The following is a 26882-nucleotide window of genomic DNA, read 5'->3' as shown; positions in this document are numbered from 1 at the left end:
CTGCTGTATTTATAGGGTGCTGACATCATCAGTCTTTCCAAAGAGGAATGTACATCTTTTAGTGTGTTATCCTAGTCTTCAAAAAGGCTATTCCTTTTACAGAGAATTGCATACATACCCCCCCACACACAGCATTTGTAGGATTCAACTCCCTACCTAACTATGTTATGATACTTGAGAGAGGTGCATTAGCACAGTGCGCTACTTGCATTACTGGATGAGCTCCCTTCGCCTGCTGTATTTATAGGGTGCTGACATCATCAGTCTTTCCAAAGAGGAATGTACATCTTTTAGTGTGTTATCCCAGTCTTCAAAAAGGCCATTCCTTTCAAAGAGAATTGCATACATACCCCCCAATGAATTCCCTTCTCCTGCTGTATTTCTAGGGTGCTGACATCATCAGTCTTTCCAAAGAGGAATGTACATCTTTTAGTGTGTTATCCTAGTCTTCAAAAAGGCTATTCCTTTTACAGAGAATTGCATACATACCCCCACCACACACAGCATTTGCAGAATTCAACCCCCTACCTAACTATGTTATGATACTTGAAAGAGGTGCATTAGCACAGTGCGCTATTTGCATTACTGGGTGAGCTCCCTTCTCCTGCTGTATTTATAGGGTGCTGACATCATCAGTCTTTCCAAAGAGAAATGTACATCTTTTAGTGTGTTATCCCAGTCTTCAAAAAGGCCATTCCTTTCAAAGAGAATCGCATACATACCCCCCAATGAATTCCCTTCTCCTGCTGTATTTATAGGGTGCTGACATCATCAGTCTTTCCAAAGAGGAATGTACATCTTTTAGTGTGTTATCCTAGTCTTCAAAAATGATATTCCTTTTACAGAGAATTGCATACATACCCCCCCACACACAGCATTTGCAGGATTCAACCCCCTACCTAACTCTGTGATGATACTTGAGAGAGGTGCATTAGCACAGTGCGCTATTTGCATTACTGGATGAGCTCCCTTCTCCTGCTGTATTTATAGGGTGCTGACATCATCAGTCTTTCCAAAGAGGAATGAACATCTTTTAGTGTGTTATCCCAGTCTTCAAAAAGGCCATTTATTTCACAGAGAATTGCATACAGACCCCCCAATGAATTCCCTTCTCCTGCTGTATTTATAGGGTGCTGACATCATCAGTCTTTCCAAAGAGGAATGTACATCTTTTAGTGTGTTATCCTAGTCTTCAAAAAGGCTATTCCTTTAACAGAAAATTGCATACATACCACTCCACACACAGCATTTGCAGGATTCAACCCCCTACCTAACTATGTTATGATACTTGAGAGAAGTGAATTAGCACAGTGCACTATTTGCATTACTAGGTGAGCTCTCTTCTCCTGCTGTATTTATAGGGTGCTGATATCATCAGTCTTTCCAAAGAGGAATGTGCATCTTTTAGTGTGTTATCCCAGTCTTCAAAAAGGCCATTCCTTTCACAGAGAATTGCATACATACCCCCCAATGAATTCCCTTCTCCTGCTGTATTTATAGGGTGCTGACATCATCAGTCTTTCCAAAGAGGAATGTAAATCTTTTAGTGTGTTATCCTAGTCTTCAAAAGGATATTCCTTTTACAGAGAATTGCATACATACCCCACCACACACAGCATTTGCAGAATTCAACCCCCTACCTAACTATGTTATGATACTTGAGAGAGGTGCATTAGCACAGTGCGCTATTTGCATTACTGGGTGAGCTCCCTTCTCCTGCTGTATTTATAGGGTGCTGACATCATCAGTCTTTCCAAAGAGGAACGTACATCTTTTAGTGTGTTATCCCAGTCTTCAAAAAGGCCATTCCTTTCACAGAGAATTGCATACATACCCCCCAATGAATTCCCTTCTCCTGCTGTATTTATAGGGTGCTGACATCATCAGTCTTTCCAAAGAGGAATGTACATCTTTTAGTGTGTTATCCTAGTCTTCAAAAAGGCTATTCCTTTTACAGAGAATTGCATACATACCCCCCCACACACCGCATTTGCAGGATTCAACCCCCTACTTAACTATGTTATGATACTGAGAGAGGTGCATTAGCACAGTGCCATTTGCATTACTGATTGAACTCCCTTCTCCTGCTGTATTTATAGGGTGCTGACATCATCAGTCTTTCCAAAGAGGAATGTACATCTTTTAGTGTGTTATCCCAGTCTTCAAAAAGGCCATTCCTTTCACAGAGAATTGCATACATACCCCAATGAATTCCTTCTCCTGCTGTATTTATAGGGTGCTGACATCATTAGTCTTTCCAAAGAGGAATGTACATCTTTTAGTTTATTATCCTAGTCTTCAAAAAGGCTATTCTTTTTAGAGAGAATTGCATACATATGCCCCACACACAGCATTTGCAGGATTCAACCCCTACCTAACTATGTTGTGATACTTGAAAGAGGTGCATTAACACAGTCGCTATTTGCATTACTGGGTGAGCTTCTTTCTCCTGCTGTATTTATAGGGTGCTGACATTATCAGTCTTTTCAAAGAGGAATGTACATCTTTTAGTGTGTTATCCCAGTCTTCAAAAAGGCCATTCCTTTCACAGAGAATTGCATACATACCCCCAATGAATTCCTTCTCCTGCTGTATTTGTAGGGTGCTGTCATCATCAGTCTTTCCACAGAGGAATGTTGATCTTTTAGTGTGTTATCCTAGTCTTCAAAAGGCTATTTCTTTTACAGAGAATTGCATACATACCCCCCAATGAATTCCCTTCTCCTGCTGTATTTATAGGGTGCTGACATCATCAGTCTTTCCAAAGAGGAATGTACATCTTTTAGTGTGTTATCCTAGTCTTAAAAACGCTATTCCTTTTACAGAGAATTGCATACATACCCCCCAATGAATTCCCTTCCCCTGCTGTATTTATAGGGTGCTGACATCATCAGTCTTTCCAAAGAGGAATGTACATCTTTTAGTGTGTTATCCTAGTCTTCAAAAAGGCTATTCCTTTTACAGAGAATTGCATATATACCCCCAATGAATTCCCTTCTCCTGCTGTATTTATAGGGTGCTGACATTATCAGTCTTTCCAAAGAGGAATGTACATCTTTAGTGTGTTATCCTAGTCTTCAAAAAGGCTATTCCTTTTACAGAGAATTGCATACATACCCCCCAATGAATTCCCTTCTCCTGCTGTATTTATAGGGTGCTGACATCATCAGTCTTTCCAAAGAGGAATGTACATCTTTTAGTGTGTTATCCTAGTCTTCAAAAAGGCTATTCCTTTTACAGAGAATTGCATACATACCCCCCAATGAATTCCCTTCTCCTGCTGTATTTTAGGGTGCTGACATCATCAGTCTTTCCAAAGAGGAATGTACATCTTTTAGTGTGTTATCCTAGTCATCAAAAAGGCTATTCCTTTTACAGAGAATTGCATACATACCCCCCAATGAATTCCCTTCTCCTGCTGTATTTATAGGGTGCTGACATCATCAGTCTTTCCAAAGAGGAATGTACATCTTTTAGTGTGTTTTCCTAGTCTTCAAAAAGGCTATTCCTTTTACAGAGAATTGGATACATACCCCCCAATGAATTCCCTTCTCCTGCTGTATTTATAGGGTGCTGACATCATCAGTCTTTCCAAAGAGGAATGTACATCTTTTACTATCCCTCAGTATGGAGGATAACAATATCTGTGCATTAACAGACACCTAGTTCAGGGTCACATATGCACACTGGCACTGCCAGGTTATGTTCTATACCATGCTTCGTGACCACAGGACTTGTAACACACAACACAACTAGGGGGTGTATCCATATACATCACAGATACACACACCTCTGGGTTGGTACCACTGCACTAAGCATGACAGGCCATACATATACAACTACCATTATGCAAAACTGCCTTTTGGTTTGGTGTGTAGTTCAGACCACCCCGTGCACGCAGGAACCGCTTTCGGCTTTCCTGGGAACAGTGTAGGATATGAAGGTCTTCACACACACCATTATAGTGGTTGACTTCAGGTACATGAATATTGACTGGGGATACTACTCAGGCCTCAACAACATCACCCTACAGCCACTACAATTTGTGAATCCATCTGCTATGGCACAACCAGTCACCACAGCCACAAGGGGAATACATATTGGACCTGATCATCACCAACATGGGGACTCTATGTTCCACACCAGAGGAAGAACCCTCATTGTTAAGATCAGACAATAAACAACTTTCCCTGGACATCCATATCCCGTCCCCACCCTCAGCCAAGGAAATCACTGTAAAGAATTTCTCAAAAGCAGACTTTGCACTTGTGAAGACTAGGGTGGAATTCTTCAAAGGCCCCATGTTTGGGGATTATATAGCCCAATCTGCAGAATCCTTTACAAATGCATTCTATGAGCACCTGCAGGTATGCATTGATCATGCTATCCCAAATAAAACCATGACTCCTCCAAAACCGGAGACCTGTCTGGTTGACCACGGCCATATATAAGCTGTACAACAGAAGGAGGAAGCTACTACATATCAGAGCATTATCCCACAGAGGGAGGACATCTCTGAACAGTATTGGCAAGACACTTCAATCCCTCATATAATCATCACTTGCAAGTTTTGACAGTGAAATTGACTAGACACTACAGATAATCACAAGGCCTTCTTTAGTTATGTCAGGAATATGTGTGGAAACACCCAGATATGCTCTGAATTGTTACATAACAGCACAAGATATGCTAAACCTACGGACATAGCCTACACCCTGGCAGACATAGTCTGCACAAACCCCTCCTTACCCGCCACGGGTACAGATGCCCATCCCAAATGAATGTAACCCCCCTGACATCACAGATGCACAGGTGAAAGGTGCCCTCTCCACAGCAAATAACACAGCATATGTATGAGACTGGACGGTGTCCCAGGCTGTGTCCTACACGAGCTCTGAGTAGAACTGAACACTCACATTAAGTCACTGTTCCAACTTAGCCTTACTACAGGATATGTACCCTGAGAATGGCATACACATACAGTGCTCCCACTCCACAAAGGTGGTGCCACAATGGACCACAGGATCTATCACCCCATAAGCCCAGTCTTCAAAAAGGCCATTTATTTCACAGAGAATTGCATACAGACCCCCCAATGAATTCCCTTCTCCTGCTGTATTTATAGGGTGCTGACATCATCAGTCTTTCCAAAGAGGAATGTACATCTTTTAGTGTGTTATCCTAGTCTTCAAAAAGGCTATTCCTTTAACAGAAAATTGCATACATACCACTCCACACACAGCATTTGCAGGATTCAACCCCCTACCTAACTATGTTATGATACTTGAGAGAAGTGAATTAGCACAGTGCACTATTTGCATTACTAGGTGAGCTCTCTTCTCCTGCTGTATTTATAGGGTGCTGATATCATCAGTCTTTCCAAAGAGGAATGTGCATCTTTTAGTGTGTTATCCCAGTCTTCAAAAAGGCCATTCCTTTCACAGAGAATTGCATACATACCCCCCAATGAATTCCCTTCTCCTGCTGTATTTATAGGGTGCTGACATCATCAGTCTTTCCAAAGAGGAATGTAAATCTTTTAGTGTGTTATCCTAGTCTTCAAAAAGGATATTCCTTTTACAGAGAATTGCATACATACCCCACCACACACAGCATTTGCAGAATTCAACCCCCTACCTAACTATGTTATGATACTTGAGAGAGGTGCATTAGCACAGTGCGCTATTTGCATTACTGGGTGAGCTCCCTTCTCCTGCTGTATTTATAGGGTGCTGACATCATCAGTCTTTCCAAAGAGGAACGTACATCTTTTAGTGTGTTATCCCAGTCTTCAAAAAGGCCATTCCTTTCACAGAGAATTGCATACATACCCCCCAATGAATTCCCTTCTCCTGCTGTATTTATAGGGTGCTGACATCATCAGTCTTTCCAAAGAGGAATGTACATCTTTTAGTGTGTTATCCTAGTCTTCAAAAAGGCTATTCCTTTTACAGAGAATTGCATACATACCCCCCCACACACCGCATTTGCAGGATTCAACCCCCTACTTAACTATGTTATGATACTCGAGAGAGGTGCATTAGCACAGTGCGCTATTTGCATTACTGATTGAACTCCCTTCTCCTGCTGTATTTATAGGGTGCTGACATCATCAGTCTTTCCAAAGAGGAATGTACATCTTTTAGTGTGTTATCCCAGTCTTCAAAAAGGCCATTCCTTTCACAGAGAATTGCATACATACCCCCCAATGAATTCCCTTCTCCTGCTGTATTTATAGGGTGCTGACATCATTAGTCTTTCCAAAGAGGAATGTACATCTTTTAGTTTATTATCCTAGTCTTCAAAAAGGCTATTCTTTTTAGAGAGAATTGCATACATATGCCCCCACACACAGCATTTGCAGGATTCAACCCCCTACCTAACTATGTTGTGATACTTGAAAGAGGTGCATTAACACAGTGCGCTATTTGCATTACTGGGTGAGCTTCTTTCTCCTGCTGTATTTATAGGGTGCTGACATTATCAGTCTTTTCAAAGAGGAATGTACATCTTTTAGTGTGTTATCCCAGTCTTCAAAAAGGCCATTCCTTTCACAGAGAATTGCATACATACCCCCCAATGAATTCCCTTCTCCTGCTGTATTTATAGGGTGCTGTCATCATCAGTCTTTCCAAAGAGGAATGTACATCTTTTAGTGTGTTATCCTAGTCTTCAAAAAGGCTATTTCTTTTACAGAGAATTGCATACATACCCCCCAATGAATTCCCTTCTCCTGCTGTATTTATAGGGTGCTGACATCATCAGTCTTTCCAAAGAGGAATGTACATCTTTTAGTGTGTTATCCTAGTCTTAAAAACGCTATTCCTTTTACAGAGAATTGCATACATACCCCCCAATGAATTCCCTTCCCCTGCTGTATTTATAGGGTGCTGACATCATCAGTCTTTCCAAAGAGGAATGTACATCTTTTAGTGTGTTATCCTAGTCTTCAAAAAGGCTATTCCTTTTACAGAGAATTGCATATATACCCCCAATGAATTCCCTTCTCCTGCTGTATTTATAGGGTGCTGACATTATCAGTCTTTCCAAAGAGGAATGTACATCTTTTAGTGTGTTATCCTAGTCTTCAAAAAGGCTATTCCTTTTACAGAGAATTGCATACATACCCCCCAATGAATTCCCTTCTCCTGCTGTATTTATAGGGTGCTGACATCATCAGTCTTTCCAAAGAGGAATGTACATCTTTTAGTGTGTTATCCTAGTCTTCAAAAAGGCTATTCCTTTTACAGAGAATTGCATACATACCCCCCAATGAATTCCCTTCTCCTGCTGTATTTTAGGGTGCTGACATCATCAGTCTTTCCAAAGAAGGATGTACATCTTTTAGTGTGTTATCCTAGTCATCAAAAAGGCTATTCCTTTTACAGAGAATTGCATACATACCCCCCAATGAATTCCTTTCTCCTGCTGTATTTATAGGGTGCTGACATCATCAGTCTTTCCAAAGAGGAATGTACATCTTTTAGTGTGTTTTCCTAGTCTTCAAAAAGGCTATTCCTTTTACAGAGAATTGGATACATACCCCCCAATGAATTCCCTTCTCCTGCTGTATTTATAGGGTGCTGACATCATCAGTCTTTCCAAAGAGGAATGTACATCTTTTACTATCCCTCAGTATGGAGGATAACAATATCTGTGCATTAACAGACACCTAGTTCAGGGTCACATATGCACACTGGCACTGCCAGGTTATGTTCTATACCATGCTTCGTGACCACAGGACTTGTAACACACAACACAACTAGGGGGTGTATCCATATACATCACAGATACACACACCTCTGGGTTGGTACCACTGCACTAAGCATGACAGGCCATACATATACAACTACCATTATGCAAAACTGCCTTTTGGTTTGGTGTGTAGTTCAGACCACCCCCCCCCCCCCCGTACGCAGGAACCGCACTCGGCTTTCCTGGGAACAGTGTAGGATATGAAGGTCTTCACACACACCATTATAGTGGTTGACTTCAGGTACATGAATATTGACTGGGGATACTACTCAGGCCTCAACAACATCACCCTACAGCCACTACAATTTGTGAATCCATCTGCTATGGCACAACCAGTCACCACAGCCACAAGGGGGAATACATATTGGACCTGATCATCACCAACATGGGGACTCTATGTTCCACACCAGAGGAAGAACCCTCATTGTTAAGATCAGACAATAAACAACTTTCCCTGGACATCCATATCCCGTCCCCACCCTCAGCCAAGGAAATCACTGTAAAGAATTTCTCAAAAGCAGACTTTGCACTTGTGAAGACTAGGGTGGAATTCTTCAAAGGCCCCATGTTTGGGGATTATATTGCCCAATCTGCAGAATCCTTTACAAATGCATTCTATGAGCACCTGCAGGTATGCATTGATCATGCTATCCCAAATAAAACAATGACTCCTCCAAAACCGGAGACCTGTCTGGTTGACCACGGCCATATATAAGCTGTACAACAGAAGGAGGAAGCTACTACATATCAGAGCATTATCCCACAGAGGGAGGACATCTCTGAACAGTATTGGCAAGACACTTCAATCCCTCATATAATCATCACTTGCAAGTTTTGACAGTGAAATTGACTAGACACTACAGATAATCACAAGGCCTTCTTTAGTTATGTCAGGAATATGTGTGGAAACACCCAGATATGCTCTGAATTGTTACATAACAGCACAAGATATGCTAAACCTACGGACATAGCCTACACCCTGGCAGACATAGTCTGCACAAACGTCCCCCCTCCTTACCCCCCAAGGGTACAGATGCCCATCCCAAATGAATGTAACCCCCCTGACATCACAGATGCACAGGTGAAAGGTGCCCTCTCCACAGCAAATAACACAGCATATGTATGAGACTGGACGGTGTCCCAGGCTGTGTCCTACACGAGCTCTGAGTAGAACTGAACACTCACATTAAGTCACTGTTCCAACTTAGCCTTACTACAGGATATGTACCCTGAGAATGGCATACACATACAGTGCTCCCACTCCACAAAGGTGGTGCCACAATGGACCACAGGATCTATCACCCCATAAGCCTGACTAGTGTGGTAGAAACAGCTATGGAGCGTATTATCATGGAAGTCATAATCAAAAACATTGTGAGCCTCCAGACAGTGGATCATACACAATTTGGCTTTGTTAAGGGCAGACCTTGCCTCTTACACATAGTTCATATCTTTGAAACGGTTACTGAAGCCATGGATGAGGGCAAGGTAGTTCACACAGTCTACCTGTACCTTGCAGAAGCCTGCAACACAATACCCCATTCAGGCATCATACATATGCTTACCAGCTTAAATATCAACCCCTATATCACTAGATTTGTTGCTATCTGCCTCAGGGATGGAACCCAGATGGTCAGAATTGCAGGTGCCATGTCCAACTCCAGACCAGTTACAACTGGTGTCTCACTGGGCTCAGTTGTGGGACCTGTCCTGTTCGGTATGTACTTCTCTGAGGTTCAGACTAACACGGGGGGATTATGTCTAACAAACGTCACAGATGACTGCTAACTGGGAGCCATAAGCGACACTGCAGCTGACACATGCTTCCTCCATAAGGGTCTCACAGAGATGGATGCTTGTTGCCAGAGCCATGGCCTCGTGCTAAATGCTAAGACATGCATAGTCATCCCCTTTGGAGAAAGCAAGGTGCACACAAATTACCACATAAGTGGTAATCCATTAAGTACAGAAGATGTATTTACAGATTTGGGGACCAACATAGATCGTAACCTCTCCTTTGCTAATCACATTGACAGAGTCATTGCAAAGACCTTTATATAGCCCTCCTTATCACATGGGGGTTTGCATGTAGATCATGGGAGGTCATTGTGGCCCTCTACTAGTCACTCATCAGGCCCATGTTTGACTACAATGCCCCTTTTGGGGTGTACCTTACCCAACACCTGCAGCAACTACAGTGACCACAACAGTACCTCCCCAAGAGGAGCATGGGCTACACACAGATGTCCTATGCAGCTCAACTAAAGGATCTCCAGCTCTACTCAGTTGCTTAACACCTACTCAGAGGTAATCTATGCCTGACGTACACAGCCATGTCAAACCCAGAAGTAATGGACATGCTCCACCTCATAACATCCAAGACCCTTAGAGCTACACACTCCAGGGACTTAAACCTCAGCACAAAACTAAATGGTCTATGCTGCAGGGACAGATTCATTACCCAGAGGCTCCCATCACTCTGGAATTGAATCCCAATTAGAGTTAGACATAGCCCCTCACGAACCCTCTTCAAGCAAAATCCAGCCGCATGAATGGGAATTTGCAAATTCACCCCTGGGATCTCCACTGTGTCCCTGCTTGACAGAGGCACAGCAATCTAGCCTTAAAGGGTGCCTTCTGTGACCTAATTTACAGAGGCACAGTAGGCTACTCTACTGGGGAGGCGGACGCCAAATACACTCTGCCTAGGCTTATGAATTCCCTAGGGCAGACAGCCTAGTATCGACCTCTGCACCTATGTTTTTGTCAGGATGCACAATATTTGTTGCTGATACTGTTTGCAGGTCTTTATTGCCGTAGCTTTCCCAGTTTCTATGAACAACTTGTGTATCTGCGTAACATGTTTGATCATGACAGGGTTCCAGTATATTAATATATGTGGCTGTTGTCATTTAACTGTGTGCACAGGGTGGATTTCTGGATCGTGGGAGGTTCCTGGCTTAACACATACACCTGCCAGATATGTGTGGCCGACTGCTATACTCAGACATGGCCTAAGTGTGTGAGCATGCCCAGTTCAGGCTTTCCATGGTTTGTTGCCTGACATTTATCATTTATCCAAGTGTGTGAGCATGCCCAGTGTGACCTTTCCATATGTTGTGATCTGAAGTCCACTATATTTGTGGTGGTGTGTGAACATGACCAATATTGACATTTATACTGTGTGTGTTGGAAGTCATGTTGTGTTCTTACTGCCAGACTCCTTTGTGTCATAACTCAACAGGGATTATGCTGTGCCTGCAGGGTTTTCATGGGATAGTTTGCAAAGACTTGTCAACATTCTTTCATACTGGCTGAACACTGCAATACTGTCATGGTGTAGTGATTCAGTACTTTCACTATAATGCACTGTATCATGGGTTTGAGTCCCATTGCTGCTTTAAATGTTCATACTGAGCAGATCAGACTGGTTAAGTGCCAGTTGGGCAGCTCTGAGCATGTTGCATTTTGTTCAGCTATGGCTTGTCCAACATTGCTGTGTATTCACCAACTTGGGTGGACATTGCCAAACATTACTCCACATTGACCACAGTTGTACTAGTTGGTGTATGTGATTCTGTTCATAGGTTCATACTAGGCTATCTGCCCTAGGGCATTTATAATCCTAGCCAGAGTGTGTTTGGCTTTCAACACACATTTTAAGTGGAGTTTGCCATGACATTTTTCAAGGTTAGTATACTGTGCCTCTGTCTAACAGTGACATAGAAGTGATACCCAGGGTAAACCTACAATCTCCCATCCACTCATCAAGATTCCTCTTGAAGAGAGTCAATGAGGGACTCTGGCTAACATGGAGTGGGAGTTTACTCAAGAGTGGAGGGAGCCTCTGGGTTATGAATCTGTCACTCCAGCGTGTCCTATTTATTTCAGTCCTGAGGTTCAGGTCTCTTGAGCGCATAGCTTGATGGGATTCGGATTTTCCAAGGTGCAGCATGTCCATTGATTCCAGGTTGGACATGGCTTTATACATCAGGCACAGATTGCCTCTGGGCAGGCGGTATGCCACTGAGTGGAGCTGCAGTTTCTTTAACCGGGCAGAAAATGGCATCTGTTTGAGCCCTTTGATCATCCTGGTGAGGTACTTTTGTGGTCTTTCCAGCTGCTGCAGGTGTCTGATAAGGTACATCCCACAAGGGGCATTGTACTCAATTATGGGCCTGATGAGGGATGAGTACAGAGGCACGATGACCTCCCCTGATCTAGATGTGAATACCTTCATGATTAGGTGGGCTATATGAAATGTTTTTCTAAACACTTTGGCCACGTGGTTGTCGAATGAGAGATTGCTATCAACTTGGGTCCCCAGGTCCCTTATCACTTCTTCCATACTTAATGGGTTACCACCTATGTGGTAATTTGTGGGCACTTAGTTTTTGCCAAAGGGGATGACTATACACTTTTTTGCATTTAGCTTGAGGACATGTCTCTGGCACCAGTTGTCTGTTTCTATGAGGCCCTTTTGTAGGATGCTTGTGTCAGCTAGAGGGTCGATTATGGCTCCCAGTTTGCAGTCATCTGCAAACTTGTTCAGCCACAGTCCTTCTGTGTTGGCCTGTACCTCCGAGAAATATATACCAAACAAGGGAGGTCCCAGGACTGAGCCTTGTGGGATGCCACTTGTAGCTGGTTTGGGGTCTGACATGGCTCCAGCATTTCTGACCATGTAGTTTCTGTCCTTGAGCCAGTTTGCAACCCATCTAGTGACATAGGGGTTTATATTGAAGTTGGTGAGCTTATCTATAATGACCAAGCGGGGTATTGTATGGAAGGCTTTTGCGAGGTCCAGGTAGGCTGTGTGGATAACCTTCCCCTCGTCAATGGCCTTGGTGACTGTTTCAAATGATGCAACCAGGTTTAAGAGGCAAAATCTGCCCTTAACAAAGCCAAACAGGGTAGGATCCAGTGTCTGTAGGTCCCCAATATCTTTATTTCTGAGGTCCATGATGATCCTTTCCATAGCTTTGCAGACCATGCTAGTCAGGCTTCCGGGGCGATAGTTTGCAGTATCCATTAAGGCACCACCTTTGTGGAGAGGGACCACTGTTGCTGTACACTGCTCTTTGGGTGCATATCCTGTGGTAAGGCTGAGATTGAACAGTGGTTTTATGTTTGTGTTCAATTCTTCTTGGGGTTCATGTTGGACACAGCCCAGGACACCGTCTGATCCCATTGATGCTGTGTGTTTTGCTTTGGAGAGGCTGGCTATTACCTGAGTATCTGAGATGTCAGGGGGGCCAGCACTCTGCTTGGATAGATATTTGCCCTTTTGGTGGGGAGGGGGGGAGAAGTTTGCACTGAACCTGTAAGCTCGGATGTTGGCAATGTCTGTGGATTTGGTGTATTGTTTGTCATTTTTGACTAATTCTGAGCATATCTGGGAATTCCCACCCAGGTTCCTACCATAACTAAAGAAAGCCTTGTGATTATCCTTAGTGTCCTGTACAATTTTTATCTCAAAGATGGCCTTAGACGATTTTATGTGTGGCCGTAGTTTTTTAATAATACTGATCAGAGATGCCTTCCCTTTTTGGGATTTTGTTCTATCATATAGTAGCTTCCTCCTTGTATTGTATGGTTTGTTTATGGCTGGGGTCCACCAGACTGGATGCCTGCCTTTGGAGGATTGGGTCTTGGTTTTATTTGGGATTGCATGATCCATGCATTCCTGCAGGTGTTCTGAGGTCTGGGCCATATTTTCCACAGGCACAGGGGCTGTGAAGGATTCCACCTTGGTTTGGAGGAGTGTGACATTTGCTTTAGTGAAAATGTTTCACTGTGGTTTTCTGGCCATGAGCTGGGGTCGGGATGTGAATATCCATTGAGATTACTCTATGGTCTGATCTTACCAGCGAGGGATACACTCCTGGTCTTGGGCATAGAGTCCCCATGTTGGTGATGATCAGGTCCAGTATGTTTTCCCCTCTTGTGGGAGTGTTAGCAAGGTGTTCCATAGCATTTGAGTTTATAAATTCTAGGAACCTTTGGGCTAGGGTGTTGGAGCTAGAGTAATGCTCCCAGTCTATGTTTGGGTAGTTGAAGTCGCCCAATATAATGGTGTTTGGGGAGAACTTCATATTTTCATGTGTTCTCCAATCAGCCAAGTGGGGTTCCTGGGTTTAGGAGGGTGGTCTGTAGCAGGCTATGAACTGGAAGGTGGTTTTACCCACTGTTAGTTGCACATAGATAGTCTCTGATGCTTCATGCTGTGCCACCAACCTGGGTATGTGGGTATCTTTGACAAATATTGATACTCACCCTCCTTTTGTAGTTTGTTCCATGTTTTGTGGCTGTAAAGCATGGTATGAGGTGTAACCTGTTAGTGCTATGGTGCTCTTGGGATCCTTGAACCAGGTTTCTGTTACTGCACAGATATCAACATTCTCCATGCTGAGGAGAGTTTGGAGTGCGTGCATCTTGCGGTTTAGACTTTTGGCATTGAGTAGCATTACTTCTAGTTTCTTATCCCTTGTGATACCTATGGAGGTGGTTTTATCTTTTGAGCCTTACCTGAAAAAGGCACTATGGGGGTGACAAGAGCCTTTGGCAATATCCAAAAGGCCACAGGTGACAGGTGAAAGCCATCCCTAGTGAAGCATCATGTCTTGTCGAGCATGTCATCCCAGGCTGACAGGCATTGGATCCCCTTTCACTGACACCAATACTTAAGCCAATTGTTGTAATTGATCATCTTGTCTTCATATTGTGGCATCATGCCTGGTGAGGGTAGGATGATACTCAAGGTCATCAAGTTTGCATATAAATGCTGTTTAGCACTACCTTGCATTGCTTAACACATGGCAATCATGCCTCAGGTGGTGCTGCTGGGCTGCCTGTGTCGGATGCAAATACTACACTCCCTGCACATGTTTGAAAGCAGGTTGTGTCAACTTAGGCATCCCTTTCACTATATGTGGGAGTCAGAGAGAGGTATCATTTCCAGGGTTCCTACTGAGCCAGCGTATGTGCTATGTGTTGCCTCTTTGCCAAATCCAAGGCATACTGGGCACGCCTCTTTCTGCCTAGTGAGGCAGGCTCAGATTGTTCCTCCTCCGAGTCACGCTCTGCCTGTGATGGCCTTGGCAATGGCGGGGGGCTGTTTGGCCCAGGCCTATGCTGGTCCTGCTGCAGCTGTTTTCACAGAATCATATTATGTAGCATGGCACATACCATGACAATTTGGGTACATGTAGTTGGTGAGTATTGCAAGGCTCCACCAGATGTGTCCAGGCACCGGAACCGTGACTTGAGCAACCCAAACACACGCTCGATTACATTTCGTGTTTGTGCGTGCTGCCTCATTATGGCATTTCTGTTCAGGTGTGTGTGCATTTCTGATGGGTGTCATCAACCACGGCTCCAGTGCATAGCCAGCATCCCCCACTAGGTGACCATGTGGGATGTCCCCACTGACAAATGTCTGGTACAGCTGCGTCAGATGCCAGATATGGAATTAACCCGAGGAAAATCTCTGATCTGAGTGGATATCAGGAGGTTTAAACATCAAATTGATGATAAAAAGTTGCATTTATACTGACCTAATCTAAAATCAGTTAAAAAAGTGAGAAAAAAAAGTATTTATCCATCAGGATTACAAGTGATTACTTTGCTCTGAAGAGAGAAACAAACAAAGGACCGTGTGCTTTCTTTATTCTGCCTTTCTGCTTGGGGAAAGAAAAATCTTGCAACAAGGAAGAACCATGGAAACAACTACTACTAAGACAAAGTTGTCAGAACTACAGTCGCCAGTAAAGGATGGAACTGCAAAAAAACAAGGGATTACTAGACAGCAGGAACAACAGAAACCAGAAACTAGATCCAGGACTGATCAGCCACTAAACATGGAGGATATCAAGCACACTTTACTACCTATACAGGAAGCTCTAAAGGACTTGACCTCACAAATACAAACATTTGGAGTTTTATGCAATCAATTGCTTCAGAGAATGGACAAAACTGAGACCAGAATTTCTGAAATAGAGGACAAAATCGACATGCTGGAGAAAAAATCAAAGGTATGTGATGTGGATGTACAAGCCATGCAAAATAAACTTATTGATTTAGAGGCAAGGTCTAGAAGAAATAATATTATTATAAGAGGAATCCCTGAAAACATCCAGTATGCAGAGCTAATACCAGCCATAACACAAATATTTGAAATACTGTTAAATGATGCTGATGGGGTGAAACAGATTGTAATAGAAAGGGCACACAGAGCTGAGAGAGGTAAAAGCTTCTACTATGCCTAGACCTGTATATGTTAAGATATTGAACTTTCAAGATGTTAGCAAAATACTGTTTACTGCAAAAAAAAATGGTGGCTATGTTATGTGGAAAAATGTTAAAATATTTCTGGCTCAAGATTTACCATTACAAGTAAGGCAGGCTAGACAGTCTTTATCTGCTTACTGTAAATTTCTGATTGATAAACAAATCAAATTCCAGATGAAATACCCCAATATGCTTACATTTATGGTGGATGGCGCTAAATATTCTGTTTCCAATAAAAATCAGGCAAAAGAAGTGTTTCTGAAAGTTTTTAAAGTTCTACCTGCATCAGAGGACTGAAAAGAACTTCAATTGAGACTGGCATGTTCCTGTAGTCAGATCCAGCATGTATTTTACCTCAAGGCTTTTCTAATCCTTTGTTTCTTCACTAAACTGTTCAGGCCTCTGAAAAGCAATAAAACTGTTTGTTTATGCTAATCTGAGGGTCTGCTGTCTGGTTTCCAGACTTTTATGGCCTCCAAGGTCTATTTCCATTGTGTGGTAAACAGGAAATGCCTGGATTTCAACTGAGAGTGTAGATTTGGATGTAATACTTCTTGTGGTCCTGCTGTGAAAGAGGTCCCTTGTCGTGAGTATTTCTGATGGTTTCCTGGCTTGAAAAGACAAAGAGAACTGAAAATAATATGATAATGTTCTTTTTATAACTAAATAACATTACAGTATGTACTTAAAGCACATAATAACATGTACTTTTACTGTTTTTTTCTTCTTTTATAGGTGTGAACCAAAATTGTTTTTTTACTATATGCAGTGAGTGGCAGGCACTGTGTAGGGTACAGATCTAAAATGTAGGATGTATTTTTTTTTTTCTCTCTCCTCTCTTCTGTAAAAAGTTTATGTACATAATGATTGCAACAAAACAGATACTTAAGGTAGGATAAAATAAGTACCCAATCTACTAAAACTTTCCTTTACACAGTAATAACCTTAGAAATGAGATTTGTTTAACTAATAGTTAAACCAAAGCTGTAGTTAAGTAGCGTGTTTGGTAGGGAATGTGTAGTTTAGACTTTGATGTAGATATGCTAGAATATATAGGTTGTATGTTTAGGAAATGTTTTAAATGTTATTACCTGAAGTTTTTCAATGTGTTGCTGTGTTTAACCTTGTTTATATTTTCTCTTATACAAGACCTATATAAATCCTGGTCCAGGGGTAAAGTGGGTAAGCACTGGTTAGGGACGGGATGTAGGAAATGCTTCCAGATTGGATATAGTGTACAGTCAATACATGTCAATTTCATAATTCCCCTCTTATATTGTTATTTGATACCAAGACCTGTGAATGTGGGAGTTGAACTCATGGAATGTTAAAGGGCTCCAGAACTTGAAGAAGAGAAAGCTGTTGCTACACATATTATTACAGGACAAAGCACTGTTTGTATTTCTACAGGAAACACATTTGATGAATGAACAATGGAATGATATTAGAAAAAGAACTGGATTAGAGAGCTAGTGACATCAGAAGGTAAGACAAACAGTGCGAGTGGCTATAATTATCAAAACCCAATACAAAGATAGGATTTTAGACTCCAAAGTGGATCCAAATGGGCGATGGTGTTATGTGATTTTATCGGATAATGCATTTGATAAACCTGTCCTACTTTTGAATATATATGCCCCATGCAATGATCAACACAGTTTCATAGCATCATTATATCCAATATTAACACAATATGATGGTTATTATTTTGTTGTGGTGGGGACTGGAATACCTATCAAAATCCAAAGTTGGATAGGTCTTGTCCACAGAGAGCATTTAATAAGCAGGCGGGATAGCATTAAATGATTTTAAGGAAGATTTTCAATTATATGACCCCTTTTCTTATTCACAAGATATTAATAATGCAAATAAATATACCTTCTATTCACCATGCCACAAAATGTGGGCTAGAATAGATTACTTTTTGATATCTAAAGCACTAACGAATTTAGAACCAGTGGTGGTTATACATACTCATCTATCAGATCACTCAAAAATTTCATTAAAATTTTCTAAAGATTTAAAAGACACAAGAAGGCATAGGGGTTATAATTGGTCACTCAACCCAAATCTTTTAAGTAAAAAAGAGATAGCAGATGGAATTATAAAATATTTGAAAGAATTTACAGATAGCTTGACGCTCCAAAACATACCCCTGACATTGAATGGGCAACAGCTAAAGCTCAAATTAGAGGATTTCTTATACAAAAAGCCTCATATTATAAGAAAATTCATAATAGTGATATTCAAAAACTAGAAATAAGAATAAAACAACTTGATAATGAGCTGATTCAGAATTTTAACGCTCAAACTGAGGAGGAAATGTTGAAGCTTCAAAGGGATCTCTTTGCTTCATAATAATAAATTAACACTTCAAGAACATAGGTGTTTAGTGAAATATGCTAATAATGTTCAAATACCATCAAAAGCACTGGCAAGGATTATAAATCAATCAAAAACAACTGGATCTACTTCGAAATTCAGTATAACGACACAATATATTCTAAAACTGAGGATATTGTTGATGTTTTTGGGAAAATCTATACTAAGGTGTATGAAGGGCAAACTGATAGGTCTCTACATAACCAGAATAAAAGTTTTCTGCAAAAATTAACTTTCCAGAATTAGAAGAGAGCCTGCAAAGTGACCTGATTAAACCTATTTCTAAAGAAGAAATAGTATATACAATTCAACATATGAAAGTACATAAGTCGCCAGGGCCTGATGGTATTACAGCTGAATTTTACAAAGAGTTTGCTGATAGTTTGGGAAAAGAATTGTCTCATGTATTTAATTATATAACTAAAAATAAAATTAGTGACCCCACCTCAATGCGTCAAAACAATTTTCATACATAAAACCAATTCGGATCCCCTTAACCCAGATAATTACAGACCAATAGCACTAATGAATGTGGATATGAAAATTTTAACATCAATTATAGCATCGAGACTAAAGAAGGTTTTGATATATCTAATTTCTAAGGAACAAGCTGGATTTATGGCAACTAGACAAACCAGCGATAACACACTTACACTGCATAATATGATGACGTATGCTAAAAAAACAACTTTAATATCTATGCTCTTATAATAGATGCCCAGAAAGCATTTGATAGAGTAGACATACATTTTTGTTTGATGTGTTACCCTATTTTAACTTGCCCAAGAATTCATACAGATGCTACAAATATTATATAGTAATCCATACACTACGCTATACATCAATAGGACTTATTCTAACAGAATACAGATTAAAATGGTACTCGTCAGGGTTGTCCCATGTCCCCTTATTGTTTAACCTATATCTAGAACCCTATTTTTATATATCAAGCAAAATTTGTATCATAATGCACCAATAATTTATAGGAATAAAATATTAATGTCAGCATTCGCCGATGATCTTATTATTTATTGTACAACCCCAATTTCAGACAGTGAAAAGATATTAAAGCTCATAAACGAATTTTCAGTAGTTTCTAATTATAAAATTAACTTACAGAAAACGAATATCTTCCCATTAAGAACCCCAAAGCCTTTTCACTAATGGCCCTGATGGGAAGTTAACATGTAAAGAAAATATTAAATATTTGGGTATCAACTTCTCACGGATAATAAGGACTTTTATAACAATAATGTTAAACGAGTATGGGAACACATAATAGCTGATTGTGACAGATGGAAGAATTTAAAACTACCGGTATTAGCAAAAGTATCAATAGTGAAAATGAATATACTACCAGAATGTTATACATATTTAGGTCTGCCCAATTATCAATTTCAAAAACAGTTTTTAAACAAATGCATAAAGATCTAGCTAAATTTATCTGGAACCCAAAAGAACTAGAATATCTTATGAGAAATTAATGACCCCTAAAACAAGAGGGGACTTGAGCTACCAAACTTTGAAGCATATTATTTGATTGTAAACGCTAATAAAATTTTAAGAATTGCTAATTATGATGTAACGAATACAACATGGATACCAACTTGGGTGGTCTTGAATCATAAGCATATTTTGGATAGGAAAATAAATCCTAAAGCATTGCCCTTTATGGACAAAATTAGTCTGATAAAATATGGGGTCATGGACCACATAATAACCTGTGTCTCATCTTTGCAAACTTTATTTCAGTCCGTAGATTTATTGCAATATATGATGGTTCTTCAACCTTTCCACAGGAATCCTAATTTTAAACTAAATAATCAGCTGATCGATCTCAGCAAATTTCCATTAATACTTAATCTGACTCTATTTGATGTTTTTAATAAACTTGACTTATCGGCTTTACAAATTAGACAGGAAATGAATCTACCTAGAAGTTACATTGTTATAATGAGACAAGTTAAAGAACTTGCCTTGAGCTATTTTAGGAACTTTAAACCTGCAGCCGGATTTGTGGATAAGTGCTCTGAATTGTGGCAAGCTATCCAACAAGACACTAAATTTATAGCAACTGCATATAAATTAATTAAGGATTTGAAGTTTCAGGACAAAATTTTGCTTTCAGAGTATTGGGTAAAAAAAGTAACAGTAACAGACAATCAGATATTAAAAGCAATTGATATAACTAGGAAATCAGTTTCTTTTCAAAAACTGATGTACACGCATTTGATGATTTGGAACAATGCATATTACACACATCTTAGATTACATAAATTTAACCCTAGGAATTCTCCAATTTGTCCATACTGTGCAGATCAAACAGCGGATCTTCTTCATATGTTCTGGAGCTGTAAATGCTTATATAAACTTTGGAACTCTCTTAAAGTACAACTGCAAAAGATGGGTTATCAAAGTTCTACACTGTCATGGGAATTTATGATTCTACACATTCCTCCAAGAGAGCTTTCCAGATCGCAAACTATTATTTATATGAATATTTTTTTGCTGATGAAACTCTATATAGCCACAAATTGGCTAGAACCACATAAGACATCATGGAATAATTTTAAGCTTGTGGCTATAAAGCATATACTAGCACATAAATTACTTCTGAAACAAACTAACAAAAATATTAATAACCCGAAAATATGGGAAAAGGTCTTCAATATTATATTAGCATGATACTGATTTTAGGAATATATTAAATATAAGAAGCATTTCATGTAGATATTGTATAAATGGTTTGTAGTAGTTATAGTGTATTATGTGTGTGATGTTTATTGTATTTTTGTAATGTTTTTGGAAAATATATTTCAATAAAAATTTATTATGGAAAAAAAAAAAAAAAAAGATGCCAGATATGGGAATCATGGTAGCTTCCAGGGCAGCCAGCACACACATTCATTATTATGCCCTGGGCATCACACATGACCTGGCAGTTGATGGAGGGGAAGCCCTTGCGGTTAATGTAGGCCCTACTCTGCTCACCAGCTGGTGCTTTGATGCATATATGTGTGCAGTCTATTGCGCCCACTACTTCAGGGTATTCTGCTATTTGCTGGAAGAGATGCATATTGCTGGCCAATACCTCACGGGAATTGGGAAAATATACATGATCACCGACATGTGCTGACATGGCATCCAGGAACTGGTGCAGTACCCTGGATGCTGATGCCTGTGATATCCCCATCATATCGCCAGTTGGTCTCTGGAAGGTACCTGTTGCTAGTATTCTTAGGCCAACACATACCTTGGTTTCCACTGGGATGGGTTCCCCTCTGTTGGTTCTGTGTGTGAGGCGTGGCCTGCACAGCTCAACAATTTGCTGCAGGAGGTCTCTGTCCACTCTATAGTGCTCCACTATCTCCAGCTCATGTAACCCCTGGTAGGTGACCCTGGGTCTGTACACTCTTCTCTGTCTCCTCACTGTGGGTTGTCCGGCAGCATTTGCATTGTCACCACCCTCAGCATGATGCATATGTCGCTTTATAACAGCAATGGCAGCCCCTAGCATTTTTTATCTGAGTGAAGCTTTTTAGTTTTCACTTCTAGTAGCTTACTCCAGTGTTGCAGTGTCTCTTGAGAGAAACAAACTGCACTGTTGTTTGCAGAGTTTTAAGTGCTGGGTTGGGCTAGTGTTCTGCCTGTGTAATTGCCTGATTTCGATTGTTTGCACCTGCCAGCTCTACTAGTATTCCCTGGTAGCTTCCTACTATTTGTTGTGCTTCCTTTTTCCTTTCTGTTTCCTCAGGGGGGAGCGACGTGCATACAAGCGCAAACACGCTCACAGCAACTCACACGTACGCAGACATGCTTAGACAGACTAATACTTGCTTATTTGGGTTAAAACGCATGCACACCAGCGCAAACGTGCTTACAGGTCTGTAAACAGCCTTATACATGCTTACTCTGGCTTAAACGTGCGCACTCATGCTTCCACACGCGCACTCTGTCTTACTCGAGTTTACAGGCACACACACACACGCGCATACCCGCTCAGCAAGAAACTTTGGTGTTATCCACAGTATACACCTTCCATTTCTTGGCTTTCCCTGGCCTTCCTGTTGACACACCTCTTTCCATGATGTATAACTGACAGCTAACACATGCCACTCTGCTCCAATGTGCTTCACTACTTTCATACATACCCCCCTTGTGATTTCACCTATCTCCTACTCTGTTACTCCCCATATCCTACTCCTACACTCCACTGACTGTGCTTATTTGCTATGTAAAAGTGCAATTCATTATCATAACACTCATTTACATAGGATTGCCTACTAATGCTTGGTTACATGTCTTAGACTGGGCTTCTCCCCTTAGCAACCCCTACTCGGTGGCCATGTTGTCTTCAGCCTGCTATTCCCTTACATTGTAATTTAAAAATTTTCATAAGTTCCACATTTGTGGCTTTTATTTTCTTATTTTATGGTTTTTATAGCGCACCCCATTTGCGCGGCGCTGCGCTGTGCTTAAACATCGGAAATCGCCAAAAAAAAAAAAGTAGTTTTATTTTAATTTTTCATCTGGGAACATTTCCAATGGCCATATATTTGGCCATTGGCATGCTTCCTCAACCATATGCAACCTTTATTTGGAGCTGACAAGGCTCCATTGTGCTATTTGCAGAACGGTACTCAGTTGACAACTGAGTACATTTCTGCAACTAACACGGCTCCTACTCGGACAGGTTTGTGCTTCCTGGATCGCACATTTACCTCATTTGCATGCCTTTCGGCTACAAGTAAGGTAATTTGCATATCCCAGCCATGTCCGTGTAGGAGACATTTTAGGAGCTCTCTCTTACACACCCCTACAAGCTGTTCCTGGATCGCTCGTCGGACATGATGGCTGCATGGAGTCTTACTCTACTCGTACACTCCGTGCAACCATTGTGAATCCGGCCCATTAAGTGAAACCTTAGATGTTGCTGAGGAAACATATCTTAGATATTTGCACTTTAAGTTGTACATCTTGAGAAATATCTGGTATTATTTATATTGTTAATTATACAATTAAACACGGCTTTTCATAGTTTCTGTAAATACCTCAATAAACATGCACTTACACAAGAATTTCATGTTGTCATGTGAAAGCTTATGACTGGTTAAAAAATGCATTCCAACAAAATGGCAAGTATTCATAGTCCAGGGCTTCACATTTCTGTAGCTGTAATCCATGAAGAATGGTGGTACATGGATATGCAAATCCTGGACTTGCAGGATGAATACATAAATGCAGAGGCCTTTTTTTAAACTTACCTCTCTACTGCAAAAACATAAAATGGTTAAGACGTAAGTGAAAGGGGGCAGCTGATTTGCACATAAGGGGTGCTACATATTTGCCTATAGAGATGAATCTATAATGAACTCATTTGCATACTGAATGTGTGAATGGCCCCAAATTTATGACAATAAACAGCAATTTAACAGAAAATTTATGGAGATGTGAAAGGAAGAGAAAATGTTCCATTTGGTGTCAGGGACATGTCTATGCATACATGGTCAGAAAACTGAAGGGGTTATAGGGAGAAATATTTTGTTTTGATGTCAAGGACGTGCCTGTGCATACATGGGCAGACTACTGAAGGGGTCATTTAGGGAAATGTTTAATTTTGATCACATGGACGTGTTTGTGCATACATGAGCACACTGCTGAAGGAGTTATTGGGGAAATTTTTCATTTTGATGTCAGGGATGTGCTTGTGCATACATTGGCAGACTACTGAAGGGGTTGTTGGAAGAAAGATTTTGGTGCTTGTGCATGCTTGGATATATTGCTGAAGTAATTGCTGGGGGAAATGCTTCATTTTGGTGCTTATAGATAATTGTACAAACTACTGAAGTGATGGCTGGGGACAAACTCATAGATGGCAACTCTGATATGAAAGGCAAAACATCACATTTAATTAGGGATGTGTGTAGTGCATGGATACTGGACTATGAATTGCAAGAACACCTCATTAGTATATGTAGATTTAAAAATGTTCTCATTTGCATCTCATTGTACTTACGGCTGTTTGCATTAGTGTAAATGGCCTCTATGAATCTTGCCTTTGCTGTGCAAAGTCATAAACATCAGGGATAACCTTATCGCATTTGCAAAAATGACAATAAATACCGACCTGTATATCTAGATTGCATAGTTTTCACTATATTAAAATTTGTTTGTGAAAGTTAAGAAAAAATATAATGTGGGGTTTGTGTACATTATAATATATTACAGTATGTACAGAAAATACTATTATCAATGTAAAGAATATCTCTTACTGATAACATTGCTATTTGTACAGTTTTAATAGATTTTATTGTTCACAAAATATTTGCATATGTTTGTCTTATGCATTTTAAGATTATTTTTCATAAAATGCTCAGGAATATAAGATGTGTGTAGTCTGTTAGAGGTTTGGCACTCCACATTATATAGGTGTTAATGAGCTGAAGAGGCAAACTCCATTGTGTAGATGTGCATACACACACACATACACACACACACATACAAAGATTAGTAAGGAAACCAAAGTAAGATAAATGAAAGCAATGGAGTCCACATGAGAACATCTCTTTAATGTGTAAGTCAAACTTTCATTCACAGGCTTCTTCAGGCAACAAATAAAACATAAGAGTGCTATGTGTATTTAAAACCTGCTAGCAAACCACATGCCAAAGAATAAGTGAATTACTTAATCAATTACACTTGCTCATGTAAGCATTTAAACATAGGCTTTAAAGTGAAAGCACCATTCGGGTGGTATGTGTGCTCTCAGCCTAAGTATCCAGTGCATTTCCTCACTCTCTGTAAGAAGCTTAATATCACATCCATGCAGTGGTACATAGATTACCTTTAAAATCACAGATCTAAAACCATGCATATTCCCTTTCTCTAAAATATGTTTATATAATGCATTAGTAATCACTTTCCACCTTATATCTGAAAGATGCTTACCTATATGCTCTTTAAACTTTCTATTAGTCATCCCTATGTAGTAACCGTCACATGCTGCACACAAAGCAATGTATACCACATTTTGTGTATTGGAGTTACCATAGGCCTTTAGAATAAAATTATAATCAAATGCTGGGTGTTTAAAAGCTTTATCTGTATAAATATTATCACAATGAATACATTCATTACATTTACAAGTGCCTGATTTACTACTCGTGAAAGTGAAATATTTCTTTGGTTGTTCCCTATAACATAATGCTTGTTTAAGTGTAGTGCTTTGTTTATAACCAAATTTCGGTTGTAAAGGTATAATAGTATGTAATTCTGGTATGTCTGTTAAAATGGACCAATATTTATTTATAACTTGTTTAACCTTATAGATATTTTTATTATATGTCAACAAGCACCTTACGTCTCTGCCATTCTTTATTTCTCTTTGTTCAACCAGGTGAAAAGTTGGTCTAGCCAAGTCAGTACGCTGTTGACAAACATTTTCAAAACCTAGTGTAATTTCTCTGTTTGGGTGGCCACGGTGGTGCAGCAGTTAGCGTTGTTGCCACACAGCAAGAGATTCTCTGGTTCGATTCCCGGCTGGGGTACCTTCTGTGCGGAGTCTGCATGTCCTCCCTGTGGTCGTGTGGGTTTCCTCCAGGTGCTCCGGTTTCCTCCCACATCCCAAAAACAGGCAGTAGGTGGACTGGACACTCTAATTTGGCCCTAGGTGTGAGTGTGTGCCTTCTGTGGAAGGTTGGGCGCCGGGCTGGCAACTCAACATCGTAAAACTCCACTGCCAATCATGAGCGGACAGATGATCTGCTCTGGTGACCCCTAACCGGGAAAAGCCAGAAGAAGAAGAGTGTAATTTCTCTGTTTGTATATCCACACTTGTGAAAATCAGTAGCTACAGAATCTAATTGTTTAAACATATTAGAATCTGAGGTGTTAAGTCCAGCAACTTGATGCATATGGCTCATAACAATATTTTTAAACATGAAGGAAGGGTGCATACTTGTATGATGCAAATAATTGTTCTTTTTAACCGATTTACAGTGCAACTGTGTATCAGTATGTCCTGCCATATCCTTAGATATTTACACATTTAGATATGTGATTTGTGAAGGTGATAATTCTTATGTAAATTTCAACAACATAACGGTACCAGATATATATTCTATGAAATTATCAAAACAGGACTCATTTCCTGTCCAAATCATAAAGAGGTCATGCACAAATCTCTTGTAAAAGCCTATATAATTTATAAATGGATTAGTTTTAGATAAAACATAGTTCTCTTCCAATACAAACATGACTATATTAGCGTATGTGTTTACAACTTGAGTACCCATCACCACCTCTTTGGTTTGACGGTAAACATTCATACAAAATAAAAATACATTATTTTCTAATACTAATTGTAATAATTCACAAATCAACTAAATCCTATCTAGAGAATAATCTGAATACTTACACAGGAATGTACATATGCTTTCTATCCCTATATCATGTGG

This window comes from Protopterus annectens, chromosome 4.part0, assembly GCF_019279795.1.
Source record: "Protopterus annectens isolate FY-2018-M chromosome 4.part0, PAN1.0, whole genome shotgun sequence".
Classification (NCBI taxonomy): Eukaryota; Metazoa; Chordata; order Ceratodontiformes; family Protopteridae; genus Protopterus; species Protopterus annectens.
Note: the sequence above shows the minus strand (reverse complement) of the source record.